This window comes from Phyllobates terribilis, unplaced genomic scaffold (genome assembly GCF_046119375.1).
Source record: "Phyllobates terribilis strain yellow unplaced genomic scaffold, ASM4611937v1 Scaffold_7__3_contigs__length_470593459, whole genome shotgun sequence".
Taxonomy (NCBI): domain Eukaryota; kingdom Metazoa; phylum Chordata; class Amphibia; order Anura; family Dendrobatidae; genus Phyllobates; species Phyllobates terribilis.
This window is the reverse complement of record NW_027362767.1, coordinates 195,198,311-195,212,525: the sequence shown is the minus strand read 5'-3', so window position 1 is coordinate 195,212,525 and position 14,215 is coordinate 195,198,311.

Below are 14,215 nucleotides of genomic sequence, written 5' to 3'. Positions count from 1 at the left end.
CTCCTGTAGAGTTTAAGCTCTTATGGTCAGTGGGGTCCTCTCTCTCTTTCCTGTAGAGTGTAAGCTCTTATGGTCAGTGGGGTCCTCTCCCTCCTATAGAGAGTAAGCTCTTACGGTCAGTGGGGTCCTCTCTCTCCTGTAGAGTGTAATCTCTTATGGTCAGTGGGGTCCTCTCTCTCTTCTGTAGAGTGTAAGCTCTTATGGTCAGTGTGGACCTCCCCCTCCTGTAGAGTGTAAGCTCTTATGGTCAGTGGGGTCCTCTCTCTCTCTCTCCTGTAGAGTATAAGCTCTTATACTCAGTGGGGTCCTCTATCTCTCCTGTAGAGTGTAAGCTCTTATGGTCAGTGGGGTCCTCCATCTCTCTTGTAGAGTGTAAGCTCTTATGGTCAGAGGGGTCCTCTCTCTCCTGTAGAGTGTAAGCTCTTATGGTCAGTGTGGTCCTTCCCCTCCTGTAGATTGTAAGCTCTTATGATCAGTGGGGTCCTCTCTCTCTTGTAGAGTGTAAGCTCTTATGATCAGTGGGGTCCTCTCTCTCTTCTGTAGAGTGTAAGCTCTTATGGTCAGAGTGGACCTCCCCCTCCTGTAGAGTGTAAGCTCTTATGATCAGAGGGGTCCTCTCTCTCTGCTGTAGAGTGTAAGCTCTTATGGTCAGTGTGTTGCTTCCCCTACTGTAGAGTGTAAGCTCTTATGGTCAGTGGGGTCCTCTTTCTAATGTAGAGTGTAAGCTCTTAAGATCAGTGGGGTCCTCTCTCTCTACTGTAGAGTGTAAGCTCTTATGGTCAGTGGGGTCCTCTCTCTCCTATAGAGTGTAAGCTCTTATGGTCAGTGGGGTACTCTATCTCTCCTGTAGAGTGTGAGCTCTTATGGTTAGTGGGGTCCTCTATCTCTCCTGTAGAGTGTAAGCTCTTATGGTCAGGGGGGTCCTCTCTCTCCTGTAGAGTGTAAGCTCTTATGGACTGTGGGGTTCTCTCTCTCCTGTAGAGTGTAAGCTCTTATGGTAAACAGGGTCCTCTTTCTCACCTGTAGACTGTAAGCTCTTATGATCAGTGGGGTTCTCTCTCTCCTGTAGAGTGTAAGCTCTTATGGTCACCAGGGTCCTCTTTCGCTCCTGTAGAGTGTAAGCTTTTATGGTCAGTGGGGTCCTCTCTCTCTCTTTCCTGTAGAGTGTAAGCTCTTATGGTCAGTTGGTCCTCTCCCTCCTATAGAGTAAACTCTTACGGTCAGTGGGGTCCTCTCTCTCCTGTAGAGTGCAAGCTCTTATGGTCAGTGGGGTCCTCTCTCCTGTAGAGTGTAAGCTCTTATGGTCAGTGGGGTCCTCTCTCTCTTATAGAGTGTAAGCTCTTATGGTCAGTGTGGTCCTCTCTCTCCTGTAGAGTGTAAGCTCTTATGGTCAATGTGGTCCTCTCTCTCCTGTTGAGTGTAAGCTCTTATGATCAGTGGGTTCCTCTCTCTCTCTTCTGTAGAGTGTAAGCTCTTATGATCTTATGATCAGTGGGGTCCTCTCTTTCTCTCCTGTAGAGTGTAAGCTCTTATGGTCAGTGGGGTCTTCTCTCTCCTGTAGAGTATAAGCCCTTATGGTCAGCGGGGTCCTCTCTCTCTCTTCTGTAGAGTGTAAGCTCTTATGATCAGTGGGGTCCTCTCTCTCCTATAGAGTGTAAACTCTTATAGACAGTGGGGTCCTCTCTCTCCTGTAGAGTAAGCTTTTATGGTCAGTGTGGTCCTCTCTCTCCTGTAGAGTGTAAGCTCTTATGGTCAGTGGGGTCCTTTCTCTCCTGTAGAGTGTAAGCTCTTATGATCAGTGGGGTCCTCTCTCTTCTGTAGCGTGTAAGCTCTTATGGTCTGTTGGGTCCTCTCTCCCTCTCGTGTAGAGTGTCAGCTCTTATGATCAGTGGGGTCCTCTCTCTCCTGTAGAGTGTAAGCTCTTATGATCAGTGGAGTCCTATCTCTCCTGTAGAGTGTAAGCTCTTATAGTCAGTGTGGTCCTTCCCCTCCTGTGGAGTGTAAGCTCTTATGGTTAGTGGGGTCCTCTCTCTCTCCAGAAGAGTGTAAGCTCTTATGGTCAGTGGGCTCTTCTCTCTCTCTTCTATAGAGTGTAATATCTTATGCTCAGTTAGGTCCTCTCTCTCTCCTGTAGAGTGTAAGCTCTTATGGTCAGTGGGGTCCTCTCTCTCTCCAGTAGAGTGTAAGTTCTTATGGTCAGTGGGGTCCTCTCTCTCGTGTAAAGTATAAGCTCTTATGGTCAGTGGGGTCCTCTCTCTCCTTTAGAGTGTAAGCTGTTATGGTCAGTGGGGTACTCTATCTCTCCTGTAGAGTGTGAGCTCTTATGGTCAGTGGGGTCCTCTATCTCTCCTGTAGAGTGTAAGCTCTTATGGTCAGGGGGGTCCTCTCTCTCCTGTAGAGTGTAAGCTCTTATGGACAGTGGGGTTCTCTCTCTCCTGTAGAGTGTAAGCTCTTATGGTCAGCAGGGTCCTCTTTCTCACCTGTAGAGTGTAAGCTCTTATGGTCAGTGGGGTCCTCTCTCTCTCTCCTGTAGAGTGTAAGCTCTTATGTTCAGCTGGGTCCTCTTTCGCTCCTGTAGAGTGTAAGCTCTTATGGTCAGTGGGGTTCTCTCTCTCTTTCCTGTAGAGTGTAAGCTCTTATGGTCAGTGGGGTCCTCTCTCTCCTATAGAGAGTAAGCTCTTACGGTCAGTGGGGTCCTCTCTCTCCTGTAGAGTGTAAGCTCTTATGGTCAATGGGGTCCTCTCCCCTGTAGAGTGTAAGCTCTTATGGTCAGTGGGGTCCTCTCTCTCCTATAGAGTGTAAGCTCTTATGGTCAGTGTGGTCCTCTCCCTCCTGTAGAGTGTAAGCTCTTATGGTCAGTGTGGTCCTTCTCCCTCCTGTAGAGTGTAATCTCTTATGATCAGTGGGGTCCTCTCTCTCCTGTAGAGTGTAAGCTCTTATGATCAGTGGAGTCCTATCTCTCCTGTAGAGTGTAAGTGACGCGCCCCCTGGGCCATGCTCGGGGAATACCCGGAGCCGGATCTGATAGGGGTAGTAGTCCTCGTGGCGACGATCCGGTCCGTGCCCAGGGTGTCAAACCAAGTGGCAGAATTTAGTATAAGAGGTTATAGTGTTCGACTACGCCACCCGTTGAATGCGGTTATGAAACCGCCGCTGCAGGGCAGACCGCTGAGGCCGGTGGTATGGTTGTGCAGCGTAGTTGGAACAACCCCCAACGGGAGAGGTATAGCCTCAGGGCAGCGGTGAAGCGGGTAATGATGATAGTGGTGTTGTGGTAGTTCCCGCACTAATGGTGCTGGTGCGACAAGGAACCTCAGAGACGTGTGGTGCAGTTTCCAAAGCTTTACTCACAGTTGTTGCTCCGGTCACTTCGGCCGAGAGTGACCACCCGAGCCGTGCTGCGCCCACCAGGTGCGGGACTCGGCCAACTCCCAGGCAATTCCAGAGCGTGGTTCAGAGCTCCCTTCTCTTCCTCTCTACTGGCCGTCCCCACCAGGGACCCACCTCTGTCCGGCTTCCTCAGGCCTTCTGGCGGCGAAACCTCTCCCGATTTCCCTGACCCTATATGGCGTGCCTTCCTGGTGGATATGGCGAGGGGTCGCGCCAAGACTTGACCACGACCTCCGGTTCCTGGCTAAGGATAATTGGCCTCCACCAGTTTGGGATCCGGTACCCTGCTCGGCCAACCCTTCACCCGTTATCTCGTGGGATCTTAGGGTTCCCACTTTACTTGCGTCTCTGGGCCTTTCCCTGTGTTCCTGTTCCGGAGCTGGGCCCGGACTGAGCCACAGCTCCCTGTCAGCCCTCTCTGGCTGAACTCTCTCTGCTTCTCCTCCAGACTGAACTTCCCTTCCTCCTAGATGGTGCCCACGTTCTTATACTTCCTTCTGACACCCGAGCCCAGGTGACTAGCACCCAATGGGCTCCTACCTATGCCCAGAGTCCCTCCCCTCTCTGCTCCTACACCACTGGGATATTCCTCCCCCCTCCCCACTCCAGCCAGGGACAGACGCTGTCGTACCTGCACATCTATCTGGTGGGAGTACCGTAGATCTGTCCCCCGGAAATGGGGTGAGTGTAGTGTATGCAGCTAACTGAGCCCCGCTCCACACTCCATCCTTAAACGGGAGTGGAATATCACACCTCTGGTTCGAGGTGCAACACTCCTGCAGCAGCCGAGTCCTCGGGGTGCTACATAAGCTCTTATAGTCAGTGTGGTCCTTCCCCTCCTGTAGAGTGTAAACTCTTATGGTTAGTGGGGTCCTCTCTCTCTCCAGAAGAGTGTAAGCTCTTATGGTCAGTGGGCTCTTCTCTCTCTCTCCTATAGAGTGTAATATCTTATGCTCAGTTAGGTCCTCTCTCTCTCCTGTAGAGTGTAAGCTCTTATGGTCAGTGGGGTCCTCTCTCTCTCCAGTAGAGTGTAAGTTCTTATAGTCAGTGGGGTCCTCTCTCTCGTGTAAAGTATAAGCTCTTATGGTCAGTGGGGTCCTCTCTCTCCTTTAGAGTGTAAGCTGTTATGGTCAGTGGGGTACTCTATCTCTCCTGTAGAGTGTAATCTCTTATGGTCAGGGGGGTCCTCTCTCTCCTGTAGAGTGTAAGCTCTTATGGACAGTGGGGTTCTCTCTCTCCTGTAGAGTGTAAGCTCTTATGGTCAGCAGGGTCCTCTTTCTCACATGTAGAGTGTAAGCTCTTATGGTCAGTGGGGTCCTCTCTCTCTCTCCTGTAGAGTGTAAGCTCTTATGTTCAGCTGGGTCCTCTTTCGCTCCTGTAGAGTGTAAGCTCTTATGGTCAGTGGGGTTCTCTCTCTCTTTCCTGTAGAGTGTAAGCTCTTATGGTCAGTGGGGTCCTCTCCTTCCTATAGAGAGTAAGCTCTTACGGTCAGGGGGTCCTCTCTCTCATGTAGAGTGTAAGCTCTTATGGTCAATGGGGTCCTCTCCCCTGTAGAGTGTAAGCTCTTATGGTCAGTGGGGTCCTCTCTCTCCTATAGAGTGTAAGCTCTTATGGTCAGTGTGGTCCTCTCCCTCCTGTAGAGTGTGAGCTCTTATGGTCAGTGTGGTCTTCTCACTCCTGTAGAGTGTAAGCTCTTATGATCAGTGGGGTCCTCTCTCTCTCTTCTGTAGAGTGTAAGCTCTTATGATCAGTGGGGTACTCTCTTTCTCTCCTGTAGAGTGTAAGCTCTTATGGTCAGTGGGGTCTTCTCTCTCCTGTAGAGTATAAGCCCTTATGGTCAGCGGGGTCCTCTCTCTCTCTTCTGTAGAGTGTAAGCTCTTATGATCAGTGGGGTCCTCTCTCTCTCCTGTAGAGTGTAATCTCTTATGATCAGTGGGGTCCTCTTTCTCTCCTGTAGATTGTAAGCTCTTATTGTCAGTGGGGTCCTCTCTCTCTCTCTTGTAGAGTGTAAGCTCTTATGATTAGTGGGGTCCTCTCTCTCTCCTGTAGAGTGTAAGCTCTTTTTGTCAGTGGGGTCTTCTCTCTCTCCTGTAGAGAGTAAGCTCTTATAGTCAGTGGGCTCCTCTCTCTCTCCTGTAGAGTGTAAGCTCTTATGGTAAGTGGGGTCCTCTCTCTCTCCTGTAGAGTGTAAGCTCTTATGGTCAGTGGTGTCCTCTATCTCTCTTCTGTAGAGTGTAAGCTCTTATGGTCAGTGGGTTCCTCTCTCTCCTGTAGAATATAAGCTCTTATGGTCAGTGTGGTCGTCTCTCTCCTGTAGAGTATAAGCTCTTATGGTCAATGGGGTCCTCTCTGTCTCTGCTGTAGAGTGTAAGCTCTTATGGTCAGTGGGGTCCTCTCTCTCTCCTGTAGAGTGTAAGCTCTTATGGTCAGTGGGGTCCTCTCTGTCTCTCCTGTAGAGTGTAAGCTCTTATGGTCAGTGGGGTCCTCTAACTCTCTTCTGTAGAGTGTAAGCTCTTATGGTCAGTGGGGTCCTCTCTTTCCCGTAGAATATAAGCTCTTATGGTCAGTGTGTTCCTCTCTCTCCTGTAGAGTATAAGCTCTTATGGTCAATGGGGTCCTCTCTGTCTCTGCTGTAGAGTGTAAGCTCTTATGGTCAGTGGGGTCCTCTCTCTCTCTCCTGTAGAGTGTAAGGTCTTATGGTCACTGTGGTCCTCTTTTTTTCCTGTAGAGTGTAAGCTCATATGGTTAGTGGGGTCCTCTCTCTCCTGTAGAGTGTAAGCTCTTATGGTCAGTGGGGTCCTCTCTCTTGTGTAGTGTAAGCTCTTATGGTCAGTGAGGTTCTCTCTCTCTCCTATAGAGTGTAAGATCTTATGGTCAGTGAGGTCCTTTCTCTCCTGTAGAGTGCAAGCTCTTATGGTCAGTGGGGTCCTCTCTCCTGTAGAGTGTAAGCTCTTATGGTCAGTGGGGTCCTCTCTCTCTTATAGAGTGTAAGCTCTTATGGTCAGTGTGGTCATCTCTCTCCTGTAGAGTGTAAGCTCTTATGGTCAATGTGGTCCTCTCTCTCCTGTTGAGTGTAAGCTCTTATGATCAGTGGGTTCCTCTCTCTCTCTTCTGTAGAGTGTAAGCTCTTATGATCAGTGGGGTCCTCTCTTTCTCTCCTGTAGAGTGTAAGCTCTTATGGTCAGTGGGGTCTTCTCTCTCCTGTAGAGTATAAGCCCTTATGGTCAGCGGGGTCCTCTCTCTCTCTTCTGTAGAGTGTAAGCTCTTATCATCAGTGGGGTCCTCTCTCTCCTATAGAGTGTAAACTCTTATAGACAGTGGGGTCCTCTCTCTCCTGTAGAGTGTAAGCTCTTATGGTCAGTGTGGTCCTCTCTCTCCTGTAGAGTGTAAGCTCTTATGGTCAGTGGGGTCCTTTCTCTCCTGTAGAGTGTAAGCTCTTATGATCAGTGGGGTCCTCTCTCTCTCTCTTGTAGAGTGTAAGCTCTTATGATCAGTGGGGTCCTCTCTCTCCTGTAGAGTGTAAGCTCTTATGATCAGTGGAGTCCTATCTCTCCTGTAGAGTGTAAGCTCTTATAGTCAGTGTGGTCCTTCCCCTCCTGTAGAGTGTAAGCTCTTATGGTTAGTGGGGTCCTCTCTCTCTCCAGAAGAGTGTAAGCTCTTATGGTCAGTGGGCTCTTCTCTCTCTCTCCTATAGAGTGTAATATCTTATGCTCAGTTAGGTCCTCTCTCTCTCCTGTAGAGTGTAAGCTCTTATGGTCAGTGGGGTCCTCTCTCTCTCCAGTAGAGTGTAAGTTCTTATGGTCAGTGGGGTCCTCTCTCTCGTGTAAAGTATTAGCTCTTATGGTCAGTGGGGTCCTCTCTCTCCTTTAGAGTGTAAGCTGTTATGGTCAGTGGGGTACTCTATCTCTCCTGTAGAGTGTGAGCTCTTATGGTCAGTGGGGTCCTCTATCTCTCCTGTAGAGTGTAAGCTCTTATGGTCAGGGGGGTCCTCTCTCTCCTGTAGAGTGTAAGCTCTTATGGACAGTGTGGTTCTCTCTCTCCTGTAGAGTGTAAGCTCTTATGGTCAGCAGGGTCCTCTTTCTCACCTGTAGAGTGTAAGCTCTTATGGTCAGTGGGGTCCTCTCTCTCTCTCCTGTAGAGTGTAAGCTCTTATGTTCAGCTGGGTCCTCTTTCGCTCCTGTAGAGTGTAAGCTCTTATGGTCAGTGGGGTTCTCTCTCTCTTTCCTGTAGAGTGTAAGCTCTTATGGTCAGTGGGGTCCTCTCCCTCCTATAGAGAGTAAGCTCTTACGGTCAGTGGGGTCCTCTCTCTCCTGTAGAGTGTAAGCTCTTATGGTCAATGGGGTCCTCTCCCCTGTAGAGTGTAAGCTCTTATGGTCAGTGGGGTCCTCTCTCTCCTATAGAGTGTAAGCTCTTATGGTCAGTGTGGTCCTCTCCCTCCTGTAGAGTGTAAGCTCTTATCGTCAGTGTGGTCTTCTCTCTCCTGTAGAGTGTAAGCTCTTATGATCAGTGGGGTCCTCTCTCTCTCTTCTGTAGAGTGTAAGCTCTTATGATCAGTGGGGTACTCTCTTTCTCTCCTGTAGAGTGTAAGCTCTTATGGTCAGTGGGGTCTTCTCTCTCCTGTAGAGTATAAGCCCTTATGGTCAGCGGGGTCCTCTCTCTCTCTTCTGTAGAGTGTAAGCTCTTATGATCAGTGGGGTACTCTCTTTCTCTCCTGTAGAGTGTAAGCTCTTATGGTCAGTGGGGTCTTCTCTCTCCTGTAGAGTATAAGCCCTTATGGTCAGCGGGGTCCTCTCTCTCTCTTCTGTAGAGTGTAAGCTCTTATGATCAGTGGGGTCCTCTCTCTCTCCTGTAGAGTGTAATCTCTTATGATCAGTGGGGTCCTCTTTCTCTCCTGTAGATTGTAAGCTCTTATTGTCAGTGGGGTCCTCTCTCTCTCTCTTGTAGAGTGTAAGCTCTTATGATCAGTGGGGTCCTCTCTCTCTCCTGTAGAGTGTAAGCTCTTTTTGTCAGTGGGGTCTTCTCTCTCTCCTGTAGAGAATAAGCTCTTATAGTCAGTGGGCTCCTCTCTCTCTCCTGTAGAGTTTAAGCTCTTATGGTAAGTGGGGTCCTCTCTCTCTCCTGTAGAGTGTAAGCTCTTATGGTCAGTGGTGTCCTCTCTGTCTCTCCTGTAGAGTGTAAGCTCTTATGGTCAGTGGTGTCCTCTATCTCTCTTCTGTAGAGTGTAAGCTCTTATGGTCAGTGGGGTCCTCTCTCTCCTGTAGAATATAAGCTCTTATGGTCAGTGTGGTCCTCTCTCTCCTGTAGAGTATAAGCTCTTATGGTCAATGGGGTCCTCTCTGTCTCTGCTGTAGAGTGTAAGCTCTTATGGTCAGTGGGGTCCTCTCTCTCTCCTGTAGAGTGTAAGCTCTTATGGTCAGTGGGGTCCTCTCTGTCTCTCCTGTAGAGTGTAAGCTCTTATGGTCAGTGGTGTCCTCTAACTCTCTTCTGTAGAGTGTAAGCTCTTATGGTCAGTGTGTTCCTCTCTCTCCTGTAGAGTATAAGCTCTTATGGTCAATGGGGTCCTCTCTCTCTCTCTGTCTCTGCTGTAGAGTGTAAGCTCTTATGGTCAGTGGGGTCCTCTCTCTCTCTCCTGTAGAGTGTAAGGTCTTATGGTCACTGGGGTCTTCTTTTTTTCCTGTAGAGTGTAAGGTCATATGGTTAGTGGGGTCCTCTCTCTCCTGTAGAGTGTAAGCTCTTATGGTCAGTGGTGTCCTCTAACTCTCTTCTGTAGAGTGTAAGCTCTTATGGTCAGTGTGTTCCTCTCTCTCCTGTAGAGTATAAGCTCTTATGGTCAATGGGGTCCTCTCTCTCTCTCTCTGTCTCTGCTGTAGAGTGTAAGCTCTTATGGTCAGTGGGGTCCTCTCTCTCTCTCCTGTAGAGTGTAAGGTCTTGTGGTCACTGGGGTCTTCTTTTTTTCCTGTAAGTGTAAGCTCATATGGTTAGTGGGGTCCTCTCTCTCCTGTAGAGTGTAAGCTCTTATGGTCAGTGGGGTTCTCTCTCTTGTGTAGAGTGTAAGCTCTTATGGTCAGTGAGGTTTTCTCTCTCTCCTATAGAGTGTAAGATCTTATGGTCAGTGAGGTCCTTTCTCTCCTGTAGAGTGTAAGCTCTTATGGTCAGTGGGGTCCTCTCTCTCTCTTCTGTATACTGTAAGCTCTTATGGTCAGTTCGGTCCTCTCTCTCTCTTCTGTAGAGTGTAAGCTCATATGATCAGTGGGGTCCTCTCTCTCCTGTAGAGTGTAAGCTCTTATGGTCAGTGTGGTTCTCTCTCTCTCCTGTAGACTGTAAGCTCTTATGATCAGTGGGGTCCTCTCTCTCTCCTGTAGAGTGTAAGCTCTTATGGGCAGTGGGGTCCTCTCTCTCTCTTCTGCAGAGTGTAAGCTCTTATGATCATTGGGGTCCTCTCTCTCCTGTAGAGTGTAAGCTCTTATGGTCAGCAGGGTCCTCTCTCTCCTATAGAGTGTAAGCTCTTATGGTCAGTGGGGTCCTCTCTCTCTCTTTCCTGTAGAGTGTAAGCTCTTATGATCAGTGGGGTCCTCTCTCTCTCTTCTGCAGAGTGTAAGCTCTTATGATCATTGGGGTCCTCTTTCGCTCCTGTAGAGTGTAAGCTCTTATGATCAGTGGGGTCCTCTCTCTCTCCTGTAGAGTGTAAGCTCTTATGGTCAGCGGGGTCCTCTCTCTCTCATGTAGAGTGTAAGCTCTTATGGTCAGCGGGGTCCTCTCTCTCTCCTGTAGAGTGTAAGCTCTTATGGTCAGCGGGGTCCTCTCTCTCTCATGTAGAGTGTAAGCTCTTATGGTCTGTGGGGTTCTCTCTCTCTCCTGTAGAGTGTAAGCTCTTATGGTTATCGTGGTCCTCCCTCTCCTGTAGAGTGTAAGCTCTTATGGTCTGTGGGGTTCTCTCTCTCTCCTGTAGAGTGTAAGCTCTTATGGTTATCGTGGTCCTCCCTCTCCTGTAGAGTGTAAGCTCTTATGATCAGTCGGGTCCTCTCTCTCTCTTCTGCAGAGTGTAAGCTCTTATGATCATTGGGGTCCTCTTTCGCTCCTGTAGAGTGTAAGCTCTTATGATCAGTGGGGTCCTCTCTCTCTCCTGTAGAGTGTATGATCTTATGGTCAGTGGGGTCCTCTTTCTCTCCTGTAGAGTGTAAGTGTAGCACCCTGAGGATTCGGCTGCTACAGGGGTATTGCACCTCAACCCAGAGGTGTGATATTCCACTCCCGGGTAGGGAAGGAGTGTGGAACTGAGCTCGGTAGGCTGCATGCACTACACACATCCCATTTCCGAGGAGCAGACCGACGGTACTCCCACTTAGAAATGTGCAGGTACGACCGAGTCTGTTCCTGGCTGGAGTGGGAGGGGGGTGGTACATCCCAAGTAGTGTAGGGGCAGATAGGGGGAGCAGCCTGGGTAAAGATAGGAGCTCATTGGGTGCTGGTCACCTGAGCTCACACATAGAGGGTGTATATAAGGTGGGCACCAACTAAGAACAGGGTCAGTTGCAGAGAGGAAGTCAGCGAGCAGAGGAGAAGAGAGACCCAGAGTGAGAGAGGAGAAAGAGAGACCCAGAGAGGGAAACAGAAGAAAAGGACTCCAAGACCCCAAACTAAATCCCCGGGTGAAGAGTCGGCACAGGGTACCGGAACCCAAGCTGGTGGGGGCAAAAACACACCCCAGCCAGAGACCGGAGACCGGGGGCAGCATTTGCCACGGTCACCCACCACATCCACCACGAAGGCATACCACGAGGAGGGTCAGGGAACCCAAGGCCAAGGGTCTCCCAACAGAAGGCCCGAGGGAGCTGGACCTGGGTGGATCAATAGTGGGGACGGCCAGAGAAAGGACAGAAGGAGAGCTCAGGGTCACGCTCCAGACTTATTTGGGAGTTGGCTGGATCCAGAACCTGGTGGACGCAGCACGGCTCGGGAGGTCACTCGAAGCTGGAGTGACCAGAACATCAGCAGTGAGTAAACATCCTAAACTGCATAACCCGACTCTGTCTCTGATTGCCGTCTACACTGCATCACCACAACTCCCATCCTCTGCACCTGATCCCCCTGAGGCTATACCCCACCCGTTGGGGGTTATATCACCAAAGCTGCACCTACACCACCAGTCTCAGCGGACCCTGCTGCAGCGGCGGCCACAGTGACCGCAACACAACGGGTGGCGTAGTCGACATTAAGAACTTAGTAACATCTGTAGGACTGCCACATACAACTGAGTTTGACACCCTGGGCACGGACCGGGTCACAGCCACTCGGAAGACTACAACTCCCATCTGATCCGGCTCCGGATATTCCCCCTAAAGAATATGGCCCAGGGGGCGCGTCAACTTTGGCGTAGTCGGCAGGATTACGTGCCTGCAACACCCGGGTACTGCGTGCCTGAAGGAAAGTGCAAGTTTACCTCAAGAAGAAGTCTCCTGCCGGTTCCGGAGGGTCCCCGCCATCGGACCCCATCACCAGTCGATTCCAGCCGGTTGTCCGCCATTAACCGCGTTTTCCCGCCATCTGCAGAGTTTCCCGCCACTGGGAAGCGATTCCCGCCATTTCCAAAGGTTTCCCGCCTTGGAAGAGCGGACGCCATTATGGGCGTGCCAGAGGGTGGCGAGAGGCCACCTCCCATCGTGGGCCAGGACCGAAAATGGCGCCAAAAGTGGAAACCGCCCCCACCAACAGAGACTGTGATGCTAGAGGTGTCTGTCAGCGTGAAAGAACCGCCCCTGGAGCTGACAATCACCAAGTGGCCCCGGGACCGCCCTCGAAGTGGGAGGAGACGAAAGAAAAGAACGAAGATGGGTGCCGCCTGGAGCAGTCTGGAGCGAGCGCACCCGGAGGCAGGAAGCCTGGAGAAGAGTAGCAGAGAAGCTCACCCGGAGATGGCGAGAGAGCAGAGCAGCACCGGCCCGCTGGCCAGGAGCCTGCTGGAAGAAGAGCAGAGCAGCACCGACCCGTTGGTCAGGAGCCTGCTGGAAACCACGACCCCACTAGGCCTAGTGGAGGTCCTTGCACAGCTCCCCCGAGACCGGGAGTGTGCACAGACTGCCCTGGAGGGCCTCGCACGGAGGATGGCCCGGGTACAGCGAGAGACATTGGCGGAGTGGAGCCGAGAGATGGCCCAGCAAACCAAGACCCGGAGCACGCCAGCCAAGATGAGGAGACAGACCGCCTCTGAGGATGGCGCGGGAGGACCCAAGGCCGGAGACGGCGCCGAGAAGGGAGCCGAACGAGTGGAGGCAGGTAAAGGGGACGTCTATACCCCAAACCAGGACACCGCTTACCTGCCCCAGCTCCCCGTCGCAGAGCCCGAAAGTCCCCCTGCTGTGCCCGAAAACGCCGTGTCACCGACGCAGACTAGGCCCCAACCGGAAGCCGCCGCCGCGACCCCTGTGACGCCATGCGCACCGACCCCGAGCGTGGCAAAACAGGAAGTAACAACAGCCTGGTCGCAGGGCCTAGAATTCCCGGGCGTCGCATCACCAACAGCGCCCCCTACCTCCGCGGAGCCTCCGGCCTGGCCGCAAGGCCAGGTAGCCCAGGGCGCCGCCGTCCTAACGGTGCCCTTCACCTTCCAGGTGCCTCAGGCCTGGCCGCAAGGCCTGGGCAACCCGGGCGCCACCACCACCGCGCCCGCACCCGTAAAACCAAGGGTGCCGCGTCTGGGAGAGGACTTGTTTGCCCAGCACACGTGGCCGGACGGGCAGCCTTCCATCTGGCCCCAGAGGTATTATGAACTGGAGCACCAGAGGAGAGTTGGGGCCATGTGTGCACCCCTGATTCCGGTTCCGAAGCCCGTGATAAGGATCTCGCCCCCGCTTGAAGAGACCCAATTTGAGTGGGACCCCACCGGAGAAGACCTAATGGGGTTCACTCAAGAAACCAGGGCAGCTGCAGCGGAGCGTGCTGAGTGCTGCCGACAGCAGCTCGAGGAGTTTGCGAGGGAGCGGAGAGAGAGGCGGGTCCGGGAACAACAGGCCCAAATAAGGAGCGCTGAGCAGAAGAGCCGAACCAGGAGGGACCCCCGTGCAGCGCACAGTCCCCGCACCACCGGGACTGTAATAAAGTTTAACCTGCAGCATGGGTGGGGCTTCATCAGAGACAACAACACCCCCGGCGACGTCTTTGTCACGCGCAGAGATGTGGAGTCCCATCTGCCGGAGGGGCACAGAGGTCGTGACCTTTATATCGGGGACGAGGTCACCTTTACCCGGCACAAGTGTGCCAAAGGACCTTACGCCCTCCATGTGCATCGCCTGACAGAGGAGGAGCTGCGATGTGAGGAGGAAGAGCAAGAGGATCCGGACGGGTCTGAAGCTGAGATCCCCAAAGAAGGAGCAGGAGGAAGACGCTGTTGAGTACAGCGGAGCAGGTGCTGTAAATAGTTACCCGATCGGGGTACAAAGAAACTGTTATTGCTAATATAGTCCCCGTTGGGACCAGCTGAGTGAACTGTTTACCCGTCTACCCTTAATCCCACAGGCTGAGGACTGTGAGCAGCCATTCCCTGTCCCTCCTTACCTGGCCGAGGACTGAGAGCGGCCATACCCTTGTACATAGTTGCGCTTCCTAAAGCGCCCCCTACCGGTTTTATAGGAAAACCATTTTTCTAGAAAGACTGTCGCACTGTACCCGGTCACACGTTGCATAGTGACCGGAGGAGGAGCCAGAGGCGACGAGAAAGTTTTATATATATAATGTTTTATATATTTTATATGTTTATGAAAAATTTTGTATGTTATGTGATGTTTTTGTCTTACAGCCCGAGGACGTGCTGTGATTTACCAGGGGGGAA